At 62.2% G+C, this 9595-nt stretch overlaps 2 non-coding genes across 2 annotated transcripts; both read left to right on the top strand.

Moving 5' to 3' along the window:
* The first annotated feature begins 3130 nt into the window (after positions 1-3130).
* LOC131870365 (5S ribosomal RNA) lies at positions 3131-3249 on the top strand. The gene has a single exon (XR_009368677.1). It is a non-coding gene; the product is annotated as a 5S ribosomal RNA (ribosomal RNA).
* A 5915-nt stretch (positions 3250-9164) lies between these two features.
* On the top strand, positions 9165-9283 carry LOC131870364 (5S ribosomal RNA). Its single transcript, XR_009368676.1, has one exon. It is a non-coding gene; the product is annotated as a 5S ribosomal RNA (ribosomal RNA).
* Positions 9284-9595: the final 312 nt, after the last annotated feature.

Here is a 9595-nt window from a genome sequence, read left to right as displayed (position 1 = left end):
TCAAACCCAACACCTCCCCTATATAAGCTATTTGTCTGATTCTCATACATGTGTAGCCTGCAACAACGATTAGGACATCCACCCCAACTTCTGAATTCGTCTGCGTTGACCGCACCAAAGGTGCACGCCTTGGTGCTCACCAAAATCCGACTTCCGACTTCTTCTGCTATGCGGGGTCTTTGAGGTTGGCGCAGTGCGCACAACCAGGGGAGTCAACCCACCGAATGCAACACCTCCCCTATATAAGCTATTTGTCTGATTCTCATACATGCGTAGACTGCAGCAATGATTAGGACATCCACCCCAACTTTTGACTTCTTAAACAAGACAGGGTCTTTGAAGTTGGTGCAGTGCACACAACCAGGGGAGTCGACCCATCAAACGCAACACCTCCCCTATATAAAGCTATTTGTCCGATTCTCATACGTGTAGTCTGCAGCAGCGATTAGGACATCGACCCCAACTTCCGAATTCGTTTGCATTGACCGCACCAAAGGTGCACGCCTTGGTGTGCACCTTGGAGTGCACTTTGGTGCTCACCTCGGTGCACACTTTGGTGTGCACCTCGGTGTGCACCAAAGGTGCGCACCTTGGAGCGCACCAAAGGTGTACACTTTGGAGCGCACCACATAGGGTCTTTGAGAGGTTGGCGCAGTGCGCACACCAAGGTGGGTGTTGAGGTGCGTGCCGAGGTGGGTGGGTGCTAGGGTGCGCTCCATGGTGGGTGCCAGGGTGGGTGCGTGCTAGGGTGGATTCCAAAGAGGGTCATAGGGTGGGTGCCAAGGTGGGTTGGTGATATAGTGGGTTCAAAGGTGGGTACTAGGGTGGGTTCCAAGGTGGGTCACAAGTTGGGTGCCAGGATGCGTGGGTGTTAGGTTGGGTGCCAAGGTGGGCTCCTGCGTGGGTGGGTGCTAGGGTGGGTTTCAAGGTGGACGCGAGGGCGGGTGCCAAGGTGGGTAACAAGTTGGGTGTTAGGATGGGTGAGTGCTAGAGTGGGTGCCAAGGTGGGTGGGTGCTAAGGTGGATGCCAAGGTGGTTCACAGGGTGGGTGGGTTCTAGGGTGAGTTCCAAGGTGGGTCACAGGTTTAGTGCTAGGGTGCGTGTCAAGGCGGGTGTCGAGGTGCCTGGGTGCTAGGGTGTGGATGCCAATGTGGGTCATAGGGTGGGTACTAGGGTGGGCTGCAATGTGGGTGCCAAGGTGGGTAACATGCTCGGTTGGTTCTAAATTGGGTGTCAGGGTGGGTGTGCACCCACCTTGCCCGAGGTGGGTGCCAAGGTGCCAGTGTGGGTGGGTGCTAAGGTGGATGCCAAGGTGGGTGAGAAGGTGGGTGATAGGTTGAGTGGTAGGATGGGTGGGTGCCAAGATGGGTCACAGGGTGGGTGCAAGGGTGGGTAGGTGCTAGGGTTGGTGTCAGGGTGGGTGGGTGCTAGGTTGGGTTCCAAGGTGGGTGCGAGGGTGAGTGTCAAGGTGGGTCACAGGTTAGGTGCTAGGATGGGTGAGTGCTAGGGTGCAAAGGTGCCAGGGTGGGTGCTAGGATGGGTCGATGCTAGGGTGAGTGGCAAGGTGGGTCCACAAGTGTCAAGGTGGGTGCCGAGGTGGGTGCCAACTTGGGTTCCAAGGTGGGTGCCAAGTGGGCGACTGCTATGGTGGATGCCAAGGTGGGTCACGGGGTGGGTGCCAAGTTGCTAGGTTGTGTTCCAAGGTGGGTGCCAACGTGGCTGCTAGGGTGCGTGGGTTAAAGGGTGTGTCACAACGTGGGTGCCAGGATGGGTGCGCACCCACACTGGCCAAGACGGGTGCAAGGTTGGGTTCCAAGCCCGGTCACAGGCTGGGTGCTAGGATGGGTGGGTGCCAAGGTGGGCACCAGGGTGGGTGCACCCACCCTGGCCAAGGTGGGTCACGGGGTGGGTCCTAGGGTGGGTAACAGGGTGGGTACTAAGGTGCGTGCCAAGGTGGGTCATGGGGTGGGTGCCAAGGTGGGCACCAGGGTGGGTGTGCACCAACCCTAGCCAGGGTAGGTCACGGGGTGGTTGTCGGGGTGGGCGTCAAGGAGCCAAGGTGGGTGGCAAGTAGCCAAGTTGCGTGCCAAGGTGGGTGTCGGGGTGGGTGCCAAGGATCCAAGGTGGGTGCCAAGGAACCAAGGTGGGTGTCTGGGTGGGTGCCGAGGTGGGAGCCAGGGTGGGTCCCAAGGTGAGTGCAAAGGTGGGTGCCAGGGTCAAGGTGAGTGCCAATGTGGGTTCCAAGGTGCCAGGGTCAGGGTGAGTGCCAATGTGGGTTCAAAGGTGCTAAGTTGGGTGCGAGGTTGGGTGCGAGGGTGGGTGGGTGCCAAGGTGTGCTAGGTGGAAGCCCGGGTGGGTCGGCATCCCATGGGTGTCGAGTTGGGTGCCTGATGGGTGCTTCTTGTCAAGTTTTAGTCGTCGGGACTCATTTCGAGCCTTAGAGGTCGTTTCTTGTCCGGTTGCCCTGTCTTCGACCTGGGAACCCAATTTTGGTCCTCGGGTCCCATTTTTTTTTGTCTCGCATCCCACTTTTGGCCTGTGGCCTTTTCGGGGTCGATTCTCGTTTTGGGCATCAGAGCATGTTTCTTCTCCTAAAACCCAATATTTGTTTATTAAGTCTCGGAACACATTTTTGTTCTCGTGGACCCATCATGGGTCTTGGAACGCATTTGTGGTCCTTGGGTCCCATTTTGCATCCCGAAACTTGTGTTTTGGTGCTTGATCCCTATTTTGGGTGCCCACCTTGCACCAAGTGCGCACCCGGGGCAAACCGAGCGCCTTGGTGCACCGGGGCAAGATCGAGCGTGCACCCGAGGCGCCCCGAACATGCACCAAGGTGCACTCGGCCCACATGTGAGCGCAGGTCGTTGCGCCCGAGGTGGTGTGTGGGCACCGCGTTGCAGACGGGACACTGCACGCACACGACGCCCCGTCCAGGTGCACGCACGTAGGCCGGGCCGGGTGCACACCCGACGCCCTAGCAAGGTGCGCGCACCCGGGCAGGGCTCACACTTGGCGAACGGGGCGCACTTCGCGAGGGAGGGTGTGCACCTCGACGGGGGTGGGTGGCCGGGGTGGATTCGCACGTGGGTCGCGGTTTGCTAAGTACACACTGCGACAAGCTCATAACGGGTGCGATCATACCAGCGTTAGTGCACCGGATCCCATCAGAACTCCGCAGTTAAGCGCGCTTGGGCCGGAGTAGTACTGGGATGGGTGACCTCCCGGGAAGTCCCGGTGTTGCACCCTTTCTTAGTTTTTCGCCGGGCGTCGCAATGCTATTTGAATAAACCTTTTGCCCGTTTGCGTTCTCGTCGGGGCCGGGCCGGGCCGGGGTGCGCTGCCCGCACTACCGCGCGCGCGGGGGCGACACCGAGCGCGCACCCGAGGCGCCCCGAGCACACAGGCCACGGTGCAACCCGGGCGTTGTGCGCGCACCCCGGTGCGCCCGAGGTGCTGCGCGCGCACCCAGGTGAAATCGGTGTGCACCTCGGCCAGTGCGCGCTCGGTCGAGTCGCGCACGTTGGCCAAGGTGCACGGTGATGTTTCTTACTCTAAGGTTCCGCACCAGACGCCCGGGACAGGTGAGCGAAGCTGGGCGGGGCCGGGTGCGCGGCCGGGGCAGGTGCACGCAGCTGGAGAGAGCTTTGGAGCACACCAGAGGTGCGCACCTTGGAGCACACTTCGGAGCGCACCAATGATGCGCTCCATTCAAAAGTTTCCTGAAAAGGCAAAAAAAGTTGAGATTATAGAATTTCCCACTTGAGAGATTGTAAAAAAAAAAAATTTAAAATGAAGGAAACGCGGGTGCCAAGGTGTGCGCGCCCGGGTGCGCAGCCCAGCCAAGGTGTGCGCACCAAGGCGCCCACCCTGGCGAAGGTGCACGCAAGGTGCGCACCCGAGGCAAACCGGACAATTAACCCAACTTTCGACTTCGCGCGCACCTGCGCACCTTGGAGCGCACTTCGGAGCGCTCCTTGTTGCGCACCAATCTTGGGCACCTCGGAGTGCACCATGGCGCCCACCAAGGTGCGCACCCGGGGCAAACCGAGCTCCGACTTCGTGCGCACCTTGGAGCGCACGAAAGGTGCGCACCATGGCGCCCACCAAGGTGCGCAGCCCAGCCAAGGCGTGCGCATCAAGGTGCGCACCCTGGCGAAGGTGCGCACCCGGGGCAAACCGAGCTCCGACTTCGTGCGCACCTTGGAGCGCACAAAGGGTGCGCAACCCAGCCAAGGTGTGCGCACCCCGGGCAAACCGAGCTCCGAATCGTGCGCACCTTGGAGCACACTTCGGAGCCCTCCTTGGTGCGCACCGATGTTGCGCACCTCGGAGCGCACCCGGGGAAAACAATGCAATTAACCCGACTTTCGACTTCGTGGGCACCTCGGAGCGCTCTCGGGTTCGCACCTCGGAGCACACCGAGGTGCGCACCTTTGATGCGCTGCCTTCACCAATTTCCAGAAAAGGCAAGAAAACATTGAGAAGGTGTGCGCACCGAGGTGCCCACCCTGGCGAAGGTGCACGCGAGGTGCGCACCCGGGGCAAACCGGGCTCCGACTTCGTGCACGCCATGCTGCGCACCTTGGAGGGCCATGGTGCGCACCTTGGAGCACACTTCGGAGCGCTCAATGGTGCCCAACCCAGCCAAGGTGCCCACCGCGGCGAAGGTGCACGCGAGGTGCGCACCCGGGGCAAACCGGGCTCCGACTTCGTGCACGCCGCACCTTGGAGCACACTTCGGAGCGCTCCTTGGTGCGCACCAGGGCGCGCAACCCAGCCGAGGTGCCCACCCCGGCGAAGGTGCACGCGGGGTGCGCACCCGAGGCAAACCGGGCTCCGACTTCGTGCACGCCATGGTGCCCACCGCGGCGAAGGTGCACGCGAGGTGCGCACCCGGGGCAAACCGGGCTCCGACTTCGTGCACGCCGCACCTTGGAGCACACTTCGGAGCGCTCCTTGGTGCGCACCAGGGCGCGCAACCCAGCCGAGGTGCCCACCCCGGCGAAGGTGCACGCGAGGTGCGCACCCGGGGCAAACCGGGCTCCGACTTCGTGCACGCCATGGTGCCCACCGCGGCGAAGGTGCACGCGAGGTGCGCACCCGGGGCAAACCGGGCTCCGACTTCGTGCACGCCGCACCTTGGAGCACACTTCGGAGCGCTCCTTGGTGCGCACCATGGTGCCCACCAGGGCGCGCAACCCCGCCGAAGGTGCACGCGAGGTGCGCACCCGGGGCAAACCGGGCTCCGACTTCGTGCACGCCGCACCTTGGAGCACACTTCGGAGCGCTCCTTGGTGCGCACCAGGGCGCGCAACCCCGCCGAAGGTGCACGCGAGGTGCGCACCCGGGGCAAACCGGGCTCCGACTTCGTGCACGCCATGGTGCGCACCAGGGTGCCCACCGCGGCGAAGGTGCGCACCCGGGGCAAACCGGGCTCCGACTTCGTGCACGCCGCACCTTGGAGCACACTTCGGAGCGCTCCTTGGTGCGCACCAGGGCGCGCAACCCAGCCGAGGTGCCCACCCCGGCGAAGGTGCACGCGAGGTGCGCACCCGGGGCAAACCGGGCTCCGACTTCGTGCACGCCATGGTGCCCACCGCGGCGAAGGTGCGCACCCGGGGCAAACCGGGCTAGGACTTCGTGCACGCCGCACCTTGGAGCACACTTCGGAGCGCTCCTTGGTGCGCACCATGGTGCCCACCAGGCCGCGCAACCCAGCCAAGGTGTGCGCACCAAGGTGCACGCGAGGTGCGCACCCGGGGCAAACCGGGGTCCGGCTTCGTGCACGCCGCACCTTGGAGCACACATCGGGGCGCTCCCGGGTTCGCACCGGCGTTGCGCACCGTGGTGGGCACCTCGGAGCGCACCGTGGTGGGCACCTCGGAGCACACCAAGGTGGGCAGCGAGGTGCGCACCTTTGATGCGATGCCTTCACTAATTTCCATAAAAGGCAAAAGAAAACGAGATTTTAAAATTTCCGTTTTGAAAGATAGTGAGAAAAAGGGAATGCTGGTGCCATCTTGAGCCCGCCCTGGTGCGCAGCCCAGCCAAGGTGTGCGCACCAAGGTGCCCACCCTGGCGAAGGTGCGCGCCCGGGCAATTAACCCAACTTCCAACTTCGCGCGCGCCAGGGTGGGAGCGCACCCAACAACCGGGCCTGGGAAGAGCCAATGCGAGAAACCCCACCAAACGCTCTGACAAAAAAAGAGGGGGCGCTCCAGTAACCCCGCTTCGGAGTGCACCCTGGGCAAACCCAGCCAGGGTGCCCACCCCGGCCAAGGTGCAGGCGAGGTGCGCACCCGGGGCAAACCGGGCTCCGACAACGTGCACGCCGCACCTTGGAGCACACTTCGTAGCGCTCCCGGGTGCGCACCTCAGAGCACACCAAGGTGGGCAGCGAGGTGCGCACCTTTGATGCGCTGCCTTCACTAATTTCCAGAAAAGGCAAAAAAAAGAGGAGATTTTAAAATTTCCGTTTTGAAAGATAGTGAAAAAAATGGAACGCGGGTGCCATCTTGAGCCCGCCCTGGTGCACAGCCCAGGTAAGGTGCCCACCCTGGCAAAGGTGCGCACCCGGGCAATTAACCCTACTTCCGACTTCGTGCGCGCCAGGGTGGCAACCGGGCCTGGGAAGAGCCAATGCGAGAAACCCCACCAAACGCTCCGACAAAAAAAGAGGCGGCGCTCCAATAACCCCGCTTCGGAGCGCAGCCGGGGCAAACCCAGCCAAGGTGCCCACCCCGACGAAGGTGCACGCGAGGTGCGCACCCGGGGCAAACCGGGCTCCGACAACGTGCACGCAGCACCTTGGAGCACACTTCGAAGCACTCCCGGGTGCCCACCGGCGTTGCGCACCGTGGTGGGCAGCGAGGTGCGCACCTTTGATGCGCTGCCTTCACTAATTTCCAGAAAAGGCAAAAAAAAATGAGATTTTAAAATTTCCGTTTTGAAAGATAGTGAAAAAAACGGAACGCGGGTGCCATCTTGAGCCCGCCCTGGTGCGCAGCCCAGGCAAGGCATGCGCACCAAGGTGCCCACCCGCGGTGCACGCCCGGGGCAAACCGGGCTCCGACTTCGTGCAGGCCGCACCTTGGAGCACACTTCGGAGCGCTCCTTGGTGCGCACCATGGTGCCCACCAGGGCGCACCCGGGGCAAACCGGGCTCCGACTTCGTGCACGCCGCACCTTGGAGCACACATCGGAGCGCTCCCAGGTTCGCACCAGCGTTGCGCACCTTTGATGCGCTGCCTTCACTAATTTCCAGAAAAGGCAAAAAAAAACGATATTTTAAAATTTCCGTTCTGAAAGATAGTGAAAAAAACGGAACGCGGGTGCCATCTTGAGCCCTTCCTGGTGCGCAGCCCAGGCAAGTTGTGCGCACCAAGGTGCCCACCCTGGCGGAGGTGCGCGCCCGGGGCAAACCGGGCTCCGACTTCGTGCACTGCATGGTGCCCACCAAGGCGCGCAACCCAGCCAAGGTGCCCACCGCAGCGAAGGTGCACGCGAGGTGCGCACCCGAGGTGCACACCCGGGGCAAACCGAGCTCCGACTTCGTGCACGCCGCACCTTGGAGCACACTTCAGAGCGCTCCTTGGTGCGCACCAGGGCGCGCAACCCAGCCAAGGTGCTCACCCCGGCGAAGGTGCACGCGAGGTGCGCACCCGGGGCAAGCCGGGCTCGGACTTCGTGCACGCCGCACCTTGGAGCACACATCGGAGCGCTCCCGGGTTCGCACCAGCATTGCGCACCTTTGATGCGCTGCCTTCACTAATTTCCAGAAAAGGCAAAAAAAAAAAAAAAACGAGATTTTAAAATTTCCGTTTTGAAAGATAGTGAAAAAAACGGAACGCGGGTGCCATCTTGAGCCCGCCCTGGTGTGCAGCCCAGGCAAGTTGTGCGCACCAAGGCACCCACCCTGGCCAAGGTGGGTCACGGGGTGGGTCCTAGGGTGGGTAACGGGGTGGGTACTAAGGTGCGTGCCAAGGTGGGTCATGGGGTGGGTGCCAAGGTGGGCACCAGGGTGGGTGTGCACCAACCCTAGCCAGGGTAGGTCACGGGGTGGTTGTCGGGGTGGGCGTCAAGGAGCCAAGGTGGGTGGCAAGTAGCCAAGTTGCGTGCCAAGGTGGGTGTCGGGGTGGGTGCCAAGGATCCAAGGTGGGTGCCAAGGAACCAAGGTGGGTGTCTGGGTGGGTGCCGAGGTGGGAGCCAGGGTGGGTCCCAAGGTGAGTGCAAAGGTGGGTGCCAGGGTCAAGGTGAGTGCCAATGTGGGTTCCAAGGTGCCAGGGTCAGGGTGAGTGCCAATGTGGGTTCAAAGGTGCTAAGTTGGGTGCGAGGTTGGGTGCGAGGGTGGGTGGGTGCCAAGGTGTGCTAGGTGGAAGCCCGGGTGGGTCGGCATCCCATGGGTGTCGAGTTGGGTGCCTGATGGGTGCTTCTTGTCAAGTTTTAGTCGTCGGGACTCATTTCGAGCCTTAGAGGTCGTTTCTTGTCCGGTTGCCCTGTCTTCGACCTGGGAACCCAATTTTGGTCCTCGGGTCCCATTTTTTTTTGTCTCGCATCCCACTTTTGGCCTGTGGCCTTTTCGGGGTCGATTCTCGTTTTGGGCATCAGAGCATGTTTCTTCTCCTAAAACCCAATATTTGTTTATTAAGTCTCGGAACACATTTTTGTTCTCGTGGACCCATCATGGGTCTTGGAACGCATTTGTGGTCCTTGGGTCCCATTTTGCATCCCGAAACTTGTGTTTTGGTGCTTGATCCCTATTTTGGGTGCCCACCTTGCACCAAGTGCGCACCCGGGGCAAACCGAGCGCCTTGGTGCACCGGGGCAAGATCGAGCGTGCACCCGAGGCGCCCCGAACATGCACCAAGGTGCACTCGGCCCACATGTGAGCGCAGGTCGTTGCGCCCGAGGTGGTGTGTGGGCACCGCGTTGCAGACGGGACACTGCACGCACACGACGCCCCGTCCAGGTGCACGCACGTAGGCCGGGCCGGGTGCACACCCGACGCCCTAGCAAGGTGCGCGCACCCGGGCAGGGCTCACACTTGGCGAACGGGGCGCACTTCGCGAGGGAGGGTGTGCACCTCGACGGGGGTGGGTGGCCGGGGTGGATTCGCACGTGGGTCGCGGTTTGCTAAGTACACACTGCGACAAGCTCATAACGGGTGCGATCATACCAGCGTTAGTGCACCGGATCCCATCAGAACTCCGCAGTTAAGCGCGCTTGGGCCGGAGTAGTACTGGGATGGGTGACCTCCCGGGAAGTCCCGGTGTTGCACCCTTTTTTAGTTTTTCGCCGGGCGTCGCAATGCTATTTGAATAAACCTTTTGCCCGTTTGCGTTCTCGTCGGGGCCGGGCCGGGCCGGGGTGCGCTGCCCGCACTACCGCGCGCGCGGGGGCGACACCGAGCGCGCACCCGAGGCGCCCCGAGCACACAGGCCACGGTGCAACCCGGGCGTTGTGCGCGCACCCCGGTGCGCCCGAGGTGCTGCGCGCGCACCCAGGTGAAATCGGTGTGCACCTCGGCCAGTGCGCGCTCGGTCGAGTCGCGCACGTTGGCCAAGGTGCACGGTGATGTTTCTTACTCTAAGGT

This window comes from Cryptomeria japonica, unplaced genomic scaffold, assembly GCF_030272615.1.
Source record: "Cryptomeria japonica unplaced genomic scaffold, Sugi_1.0 HiC_scaffold_323, whole genome shotgun sequence".
Taxonomy (NCBI): Eukaryota; Viridiplantae; Streptophyta; class Pinopsida; order Cupressales; family Cupressaceae; genus Cryptomeria; species Cryptomeria japonica.
Note: the sequence above shows the minus strand (reverse complement) of the source record. Positions and strands in the feature narration are given on the sequence as shown.